The sequence below is a fragment of the Nothoprocta perdicaria genome, unplaced genomic scaffold (genome assembly GCF_003342845.1).
Source record: "Nothoprocta perdicaria isolate Ctin4 unplaced genomic scaffold, notPer1 scaffold_3, whole genome shotgun sequence".
Taxonomy (NCBI): domain Eukaryota; kingdom Metazoa; phylum Chordata; class Aves; order Tinamiformes; family Tinamidae; genus Nothoprocta; species Nothoprocta perdicaria.
This window is the reverse complement of record NW_020455532.1, coordinates 9,373,095-9,382,870: the sequence shown is the minus strand read 5'-3', so window position 1 is coordinate 9,382,870 and position 9,776 is coordinate 9,373,095.

Sequence of the window (9,776 nt, the reverse complement as noted above, 5' to 3'; positions counted from 1 at the left end):
YGACTTACTGTCTGTTTGTTTTAACAGTAGCAGAAGCCTCAGTCTGGCCCCCTACAAAGGTAATTCCATCCATAACAGAGCTTCCCTGTGGCTTAAATCCCATATAAGTAGCCCTATTAACCCCAAGGGTGCATGAAGAATAAGTGAACAAACGAGATGTTTCATTTTCCAACATTCTTTTGGTCTTGATTTTCCCAAATAGAGGAGATATTCATACTCTTCATACTGGCTTAAAACTTATCAGTAGAGAAGTCATCTTCAGCCTTCTCCTCTTCAGTCGTATTAGGAGCCTGGGAAGCTGCTCAAGCTTTCCAAGGTAGATGGGGCATTAGCATGTAGGGAGATATATGTCCATGACCTTCTGGATAKAAGGGGGCAGTGCAGCCCATGCTGTGCTCCATCTAATATGCATATTCATGGCTCGTTTATTCATGAAAGAAATGACCGGATTAGCAATAGTTTGAAGGACACTGAGCACGGAGTTGAAATGCTCACAAATTAGAACATCATCATCTTTGTAATAAATTGGTAACCACCGTAAATCCTTGCATATCAGTGTTGTTATTGGAAATACTATGTTGTATTTTATTGGATTGGAAACATTTCACAGCTATCAACCTGTCAATTATTTTAGCACAACGCAAGGTTTCTCATGATGATAGATGGTGATTCTAAATAATTTTTACAAAGTATTTCTACTTACTGTGGTGTCAGGAAGCCTGCCTGCCTGTGAAATATTGTGATTTTTGAAGCACTCACCTGATAACACTCCTTAATTGTGCAACATTAATCTATGTGTCAATCAAATACTTGCAGACTAATATATGGATTTTTTTTCCAGAGGTTTTCATCAAGGGGGAAAAATTAAGATCACAGAAAACTGCTGGCAGCATATGAAGGAAGAAGCAATGCCAGACTTGTAACCAATCATGAAAATGCATGTTACGAAGAATAAAGAAAAGAGGAACCCTCTTGACTAATGAACTCTACTTTTATCAGAATAAGAATGTCTTCCAGCAACATGTTTTCTTCTGTCTCCCTCTTTCTCTCCACTTCTAACACCCTGAGTGAAAAGAAGGCGGCCCAGGTTCACATGTTCAGAACTGATTCAAACCCTTGTAAATCAGTAAGTCACTGAAACCAAGGAACCAAGGTGATGGGGCTGGCCAGGAGTGGGCTATGTGCCCACCTCGATGCCACTGACCACTCTGAGCAACCAGGCCAGGGCTGGACTTATCCCTATTTCTGATACTTATCCCTATTTATCCAGCGTGCAGCCTTTTCCAGCCATTAAACTGATTTTATATGTGCAAGCCTGTTTCAGCAATTAGAGCAAAAAAATTTTATAGCCCTTTTGGTTTGAATTGGGCTGGTTTCAAACCCAGGTACTAAAATGGATAAAATTATCTTGAAAAGCAAAGGAATTACACTGTTCTCTCAGATCCTCTGCTTCGTGTTATGAAAGACACAAAGATAATATTTGTATAAATTAAAGCCATTGGAGATGTATAGTATTTCAGTTTCTGCTTCATTAAGTTGTCCTCCAGCCCTGAACATCCCTAGATCTATTCTGCAGCACTTTACTATTTTAAATTTAATCTACCCTGCTGCAGAAAGAAAGCTTAAAAGGATATTACCTCTTTAAATTAAATGTGGAAAAAAATAACAATGGTGGAATTCCTGCTGAAGTGAATGCAATCTGTTATATAAGTTCTAGAATTCATAATATTTTCATATGTCCATTAGCCTCTCTGCTAGTTCAGCAGTATATTTCTGCTCTGTTCCACTATCACCACAATTATATATTTTTTCATCGATTGTAAGACCAGAAGAAACCACTGTGACCATCTAATCCAATTTCACATGTATAACAGACCACAGAACATGTCTGGATTACTTCCTAATTTGATTAAAGCAGATCTTGAAAAAATATCTGATCTTTTYCCTAAAATTTCCAAGTGATGGAATAATCACCCATTACCTTAGGTCTATAATAATAGCAATTTAAAAAATAATCCTTCTGTTCTGAGTTTGGACTTTCATCTTACTCTGACTTGCAGTTATCAGATCCCTCCTCTGTGGGATTTTTTTTCCCTTTCTATGAACCTGGTGACAACCAAAGAGCCCCTGAAGCTTATAGTTGGTGGCCAAAATTCTGGCACATTGAAGTTTTCATTATTATCCTCATATGACTTCTATGAGTCCTGCCACAAGCTAAGCAAAGGTCCACCATGGTAACTTGTAAGGACCAAAGGGATGATCTAATTAAAGACCTTTTGGGGATCATCAAAACTATTCAGTCCCTCGGGGCATCAGCCTCCCTGTCACATGCAGAGTTTAAGCCTTCTCCTGTAGGTGGGCATTCAAAGCACTATCAAACAGGCCACGTTTCTGTCTGCTTACCTGGGGGGCAAGAGGCAGGGATGAGTCTTGCTACTCCACCCAGGCATGCAAGCACACATCCCAGAAATCCCTGACTCTATCCCAACAATGCTTCCCTGTCCCGCTCTATTGAAGCTCTTCTGCTTTGTACAAAATTATCCCTGCTGGGAGGAGGCAAAGAGGTTGCAAACACCCTTTTATAAGGCAGTGGGTRGGACATCTGCATGGGAAGGCGAGTGGAGTTCTGGGACTCACAGCAAAGCTTACATATACATTTGGTTCATAAATCCTGCTGTATGTCAGAGACACCAGATGGGAATGCCCTGAGAACATCCTAGCAAGTAGAGCCCTTCAGCCTGGAGAGTCTGGAGAATATCTTATTTTCTTGGATGTGAGTGAGATGTAAAGTTGAGACAGGCAGCGAGCTGCTTCTGGGTGTCCCAGGAGCAGAACTTCAGGAGACTAGAGAACTTGAGTGCAAATAGAGCAGGTGCCTCCAGCCTGCAAGTTTAAGGAACAGTGTGGTGGGGATTTTGAGAATCTAAACAGAAGACTGAATGTTCCTGATTCCCATAACAGGTGTTCAACTTTTGTGTTTCTGCATCATCAGGTTCCCAAAGGAAGTAAGGGGGATTCCAAAACAGCTTCAAGTTATTGCCCTTTTAATGGAAGAGTTACTTTGGAGATGGGTGAATTCCTACAAATASAATTATAGAAGAACGTGGATGGAACGAAAATCCAGCGAGGTGTTGTGATCTCCACCCTTGGAAGTTTTCAAGACTTTGCTAAGCAAAACCATGGCTGACCTGACCCAGCGCTGGCAACAACCTTGCTTTGAGTGGGAGGCTGCACTAGAGGCCTCCAAAGCTCCCTTCCAGCCAACGTTCCTGTGATGTGTGAGCATGGAGGAACATGCTCAGGGAGGGTTTTCTGTAAAATCTGCTGCATGGAGTCATCTTGGATTCATCAGGAGGTTCTCCGACTGGGAAGCAGCTCCTCCCCGATCCTGGCCACCAGAGAGGGTTCTCGTGGGCGTTCTCAGTGAGAGCACCCTGGGAAATGCCAGTCTGCACTGAAATAAGCTTTGACATTGGGAACAGCAATTAAGGAAACCAACTGAAATTTCAAGGAAAAGCATGAAGAGCAGTTAATTAAAACAGAAGCATCATCTTCAGGCCTCTTTCATTCACAGGAGGCTCTAGGTTTCTGCTAAAGGCATGTTGCGCTGGTGACGGTAGCTCAAGACAACTGTGGTTGCTTTTGGAATGAAGTTGTTAGTTCAGAAGAGGAACAAACACACCCCTTCCCTGGAGTCCCAAGTTCTTGGCTGCAGGAGCTTCCAGCCCTGCTGTACTGCATGTTCAGGGTGGAGCAAAGTGATTCAAGCAAAGGCAGATACTGATTATAGCTTAATTGCTGCTGCAATATATCTTTTCCCTGTGTTCAGCTATCTCCTGGCAGAAGGCACCTAAGCCCCATCGGAGGCTGGGGTGAAACCCTAGCCCCAGCAAAGTCCAATGGCCAAATTCCCACGGACTCTGTTCTCCCAGGAAATGTGACCATATTTCAAACATACCAGGGTCTCCTCTCTGTTTCTTCTGCATCCCTTTTGGGTCGTAGCTGCTGGTTCACTCACCGTATCAGTTTGCCAGATCAGGTCAGGCCCATCTGGGCTGTGCTCCCATTGCTAACATTTGTAAAAAAAGAGGAGTACACAACGGAGCCACTTTAATAAACTTTGGGTACAATCAAGACAGAGTCATGGGGAACTATGTGAAGGGCTAGAAAAAGTTTTTCATTCAGAGGGGTAGGATTTTCTTAATTGAAGGGGTGGGGAAGAAGGAATGGTATTTTTCCCCACTTAATGAAAAYGGTCTTTTCCTTACCATAACCAAGAAAGGAGGCTGCAGCACTTGGCAAACAAACTTCTATTAAGTGCATTTGCTGGAAATGTTTATACTTTGCTCTTGACAACTATCTTGAATATACTGAGCATTGCACTGTGCTCTAGCTTGCATAATTCAGACATGGGAGCAAAGTCCTTATGGGGGAGGTGATAGTGTCTTTCCTTGTTTTTTTTTTTTTTATTTTATTTTATTTTTCTTTCTGTTTAATGCCTGCCACTTGTTGCAATCAGAGGCAATAACCTGTTTGGGAAAGTATTTTCCCAGTCTGCAGGGATTTTCTCTCCCTGCAGCTGCCTGTAGCAGCAGTAGGAGAATGTATTTGCAGGGCACGAAGAGGAGGGGGGAACTCCATGGGAGCAGGGAAATCACCCCTACCTTTCATCCAGCCTGGCAGATGTTTAACGAGGGGCTCTGCGCCTTCCTCCAAAACTCCCCTTGTGCAGCGTGTTGCCTGGAAACCCTCTGCCTCTTCCCCTTTCACATTTAATTACTGCAAATTGCTGAAAAGTTTATCTATACCCCTATCAGACAGACAAATCGCTGTTTGATTGGTAGCAGATAAATGGACCTAAGTGATTCCAAAAGTTGATCTCCGTCTGCTTTGTGGTTTTTTTTTCTTCTCTCTTCCCCTCCACCCCCCTGAACAGGATTCAGCCCGGCATTTCCCAAGCCGAATAACTGCAATCCGGGCTAATTCTGGAAGGCCCTTGCTCACTGATTTTGTGTAGAACTAGGAGATAAGAAAGGAGGTAGACGGGCATTAGCATAAGAGACTGGTTTGATGAATATGAATGGGTGCTCTCATGTCTGGGCAAGTGGATGGCAGCGAAACAGATGGTGCTTGTTCACCAGCCCCTGCGAAGCGATGCTGCTCCTGGGGTTACCCTTGCAGATGGATGTCCTCCTTGCAGCTTGACTTTCCCCGCTGGAAACCTCCATCCAAACGCCAGCCGTGCGGGATACGAGCGGCTCCACGCCCGGAGCCTCCGCCTGCGAGGCTGGAGGCAGGGATGACACACGGCGTGGGCAGCGAGGCCGCGGGCGCCGAGCCCGTCATCTCGGTGCCATGCTAATGCTGCGGTTAGACGGGAGGGTGTCGCGCGGCGGCGGCGCTGGCGCGAGGCCACCGAGGGCAGGTCCGCCCAGGTGTGGCCGCGTGTGCCGGGGGCCTCCGCGGAGCGCGCGGGAGGCAACGGGCCTCCCCGCCGAGACGGGAATTCCCGCGGCAGTGGGAACGCACTAGGACAGGGTGTTCCTCAGGCTTCGCCACCTGCACGCGCACCAGGGYCAGCTGAGAGGAAAGAAGTGCGAAGAGGAGGGGGACGACCCTTGAGTTCTGGTTCTGGGTAGAAGAGCGCCAGTGGGAAGGAAACGGAAACGCTGGACGTTGCTCGAGGCTCCCGCAGGACTGCAGGAGGGYTGCACAAGGGGCTGCATGGAGGGGCTGCCAGCAAGAACTCACCCTGCGGCACCTGGAGGTTCCAGAAAGCAGAGGCCGGGTGCTGCAGGAGCACACGGATGACTTCCAGCAAGAAGAGCCTCCCTTAGGTCAAGAACGCCAGCAAACCTGACCCCGGGGCTCGCTGCCCGCAGGCTCTGCTTTTATTAGGTTTTTGCCCTGGCAAACGCCAGGGTGGCTCTGCCATTCCCCCTGCGAAGAGGAGCAAGCTGGGGAGATACCAAAGKGTTAATCCGCGCTGGAGACACTCGGAGCCCCCTCATCCCAGACAGGCTCCTCTCTCGTCCCGCTTGCGCGAACCCCCTTTCCCATCGAGTKCTGCCCACTGGCAGCGAGCACAGCGAGCAGGTTGTTTGTCTTTCCGTGGATCAGAGGGAGTCTGTGCAAACCTCCATCCAACTGACTTTAATTACCTGCCAAACCTGCACCAAAGCATAAGCCCACATATTGTATGTGACATTACCAGTAGAGCAAGTACTGGAATGCAGGGGCTAGAATAATTTGACAGCTAACATAAAGCACCGTGATTTATATTTTGGTTATATTGAGATTTTTTCCCCCTCTTTGAGCACTCATATAAATATTTACTTGGATTCTAGGACCTTGCTTAACCCTCACGGTGCCACGTTTTATTCTCTTCCTCTTTTTCTTTATTTTTCTGGTATTTTTGTTTTTCAGCAGCTACTCCAGAAATGCCTTTCGTTTGAAAACACAGAAGATTTAAACCAAAAATAACTTCACCTTTAAACTGTTTCATCTGTAAACAATGTGATCCAGTGATCTTGACATACTTACTGCTATGTTCAATTGAAAACAGATCGTGGAAAAGGACTTCTTTTAAAAGATACACGACTTATTTAATAGAAACAGCATTTTTAGATTCTAGAGCAGAGACTAGCTGATAACTCCACTATGTTTTATATTTGTTCCAAATTACATCATTAATTACTGAGCTGTGTAACATAACCATAAATCAAGTGTATTTCAAATTTAAACTTACCTGCTGTTTAATACAGCTGTTTCTGTCCTGCTGTAGTTTGATTCAGAAAAGGGTCTTTTCATTTCATGGCACTTCATGCTTTAAGTCTGGGATCAGCAGGACAGAAACCACTCCGAGAAAAATCCAGTAATACTGCAAATCAGAAAGTCTTTYTTTTTTAATTATTGTTGTTATCATGATTCCTGCCTGTCTGTCAGATTTATGCATGAGTCACTCATGATGTAGCCCCAGAGGTCCATGAATATTTGCTTAATACCTTTCTGTTTTGGGTGCCTGACTGAAGGCAAGTGAGGACCTGGCCATGCCCTTCCAGAAACATTTGCTGCTAACATCTCTGATATTCCTTTTGCCCATCCTAGGAACGAGTTAACCTGTCATTCCTCAGAATTGGCACTGAACTAAATGAATTTACACTGCTCCAGCCCCTGAGACCACGATGTTCTCCCTCAGCATTCCCACCACAATACCCAGATGAAAATGCYTGGTCCATAGATCAAAGCTGGTGTGGAACTAATGATGTCCTGTTCTCCAAAGGGGGTTAATGGTCCTCTTTTTGGTGTCCTGGAYGCACCCTGTGCTCTACAACAACTTCAGAGGATGGCTCCATGCTAAAGCTGGTGTTAGCAGCACACAATGGTGCCACCAAGTCAGACAGAGCTGGATGTGCTCGGACAATAAGCAAGATAGGCCAGGCTGAGTATAAATGGGAGCACTTTTCTTGGGGATCTCATGGGCAGAGATTTCACATTTGAAAGTACATTTTTCTATGACTGTTTCCCAGCTTAAAAAAGGGCGAAACAGAGTTCCAAGGAGCTATAAGGCCTGGAGTTAGACTGGAGACCTGTTTATAATTAAATCTCCCCTTTCTCGTGTTTGTAAAGGCTTTAAGTAATAATAGCAGCACAGCACAAGAGCAAGGAAGAAGCAGTTAGCACAAGTCCAAGGTGCGGGTTTATTGCCCTCTGTAATTCCTCATCTCAACATGTCCCCTGAAAACAGCAGGCAAGTTTCTGCTCCTTTAGGCAGAGCCTAGGCCCATGCACATACAGCTCTGCCCCCTTGTCCCCCCCTGCAAAGGCTGATCTTGCCCTGTGCTCCCAGATGGGGTGACATGGAGACAACGAGGCCCAAAGGGCTCTTAGGACCTGGCCAAGACATCGGCCTGCAGCTGACCATGGCCAAGCCATATCTGTCTCTGCCTCGGTTTCCCCAGATGTAAAATAGCAGTATTGGCAATGGCCTCCTTCCATAAATTATGTGAAGGTCTACTGATGATGAAATAACTACTACTTATCTCTATGAATGTACATTTCAGATACTTGGCACTGATTTCTTGCCACTTTTATTTTGAAAAAATGCCTCTGAAGCCAACAGCCGTCTCACTGGGTACCTGTTCTTCTTTACAAAGCTTGCAGGACCTCTTAAGAAACAAAGCCCTGTTAGCAGGAAACCTAGGCTGGAGCAGAATCAGATTTCTAGGAGTTTTTATGATAAGAGGTTGCAGACATCCACAGCCAAATACAGGCACAAATGATGCACATATTTTCCATGCATACACATTACTGCGATACTAAAGGAAAGCATCTTCTTTTAGTGCTTCTAAATAATCTCATCTCTACAGCTGTGTGGACATGTCCTGATGTCTCCTGGTATCGCACTGAAAACAAGGGTCTGCATTGACTGTACAACCAACAAAATGCTGCATTAGAGCCACACCACGACGTCGGCACCAGAGGAGAATACCCTGGAATAAACCTTTACCCACTGCCCCTGAAGTGAAGAAGAAAAGAGGAAAGAGAAGTTTGAGATGTTTCTTTAAAGAAAGCACTAAACTTGGTAAAAGGACATCGCTTTCCTACTTGCTCTCTGCCCCTCATGCCTCAGGATATCATAAATTTTTGATACCAATAAAACAGAATTTTTGATGAGCTGCTATTTTGCATTAAAGCAACTTTACATGCAAAGATTGCATAATAGGAAGTAAAATTGAATTTTGCCTCAGAACAAGTTCTTATTATTAATTTAAATGTTTTTATATATTTTAGCAGCAGCTTATCATTCTATATATTTAATTTCTTTCAAGTGAGAACACTTAGCTTTGGTTTCCTTATCTAAACAAATCTTTTAAGAGAACACATGTATAAAGTGGAAATACAGTGTTTTGCATCTGTGCCTTAAAACAAACAGTGAAACTTTAAAAGAGGAAATAAAATACAGCAGAGGACAGCTATCTCCAAAACCTAATAGCAGCCACCGTGGGGCCAGAGGACGTATCGCTTTCTTTATGTGAAATGTTCYTGCTCTGTCTTCACTGTTTCTGCAATTTTTATTCCAACCATATCGTGACAAATGTATAAAAACTGTACAGCCATAGTGGAGCATTTCGGTTTAAGGCACAGGATTTTGGGGTCTCATACACACCGTAAACCATTTTCTAGCACTTCCATATAGCATGACAGGCCGGACCAGCTCTCAAACATAAATTGCGTCTTCCCTCTCCTGGATGCAATAGCAAGAAACTGTTTTGTAGCACTTTGTGCTGTGTTCAAAATTCACTTCTAAACACTGCTGTATAAAAGCATGAAACGGCAGCACCGAAAGCTTTCCCTCGCTCTTCTTCTTCTCCTTCTTCTTCTTCTCCTTCTTACATAAAACAAAAGTCCGGTGTGGGATCTTAAGAGACCGCTGCATGATACATTATGAACAGCCTAAGCAGGATTATGCAATAAGYTATTTAGAGCGTGCGCGTGTGTGTGTTAACTTCAGATTTACTGTAACCTTAGCAGAGTGAAACGTAATGATAAAAAAAAAGGCAAAGCCTGCTCAAATAAGGAGCAAAATTGCCGTTTTCCCTCGATGACGGGGGAAGGGCTCGTTCGATCACACCAGGGTGATAGCAGAAATTTAAAAGAGAAATAAAATGAAATGAAATGAAATAAAATAAAATAAAATAAAATAAAATAAAATAAAATAAAATAAAATAAAATAAAATAAAATAAAATAAAATAAAATAAAATAAAATAAAATA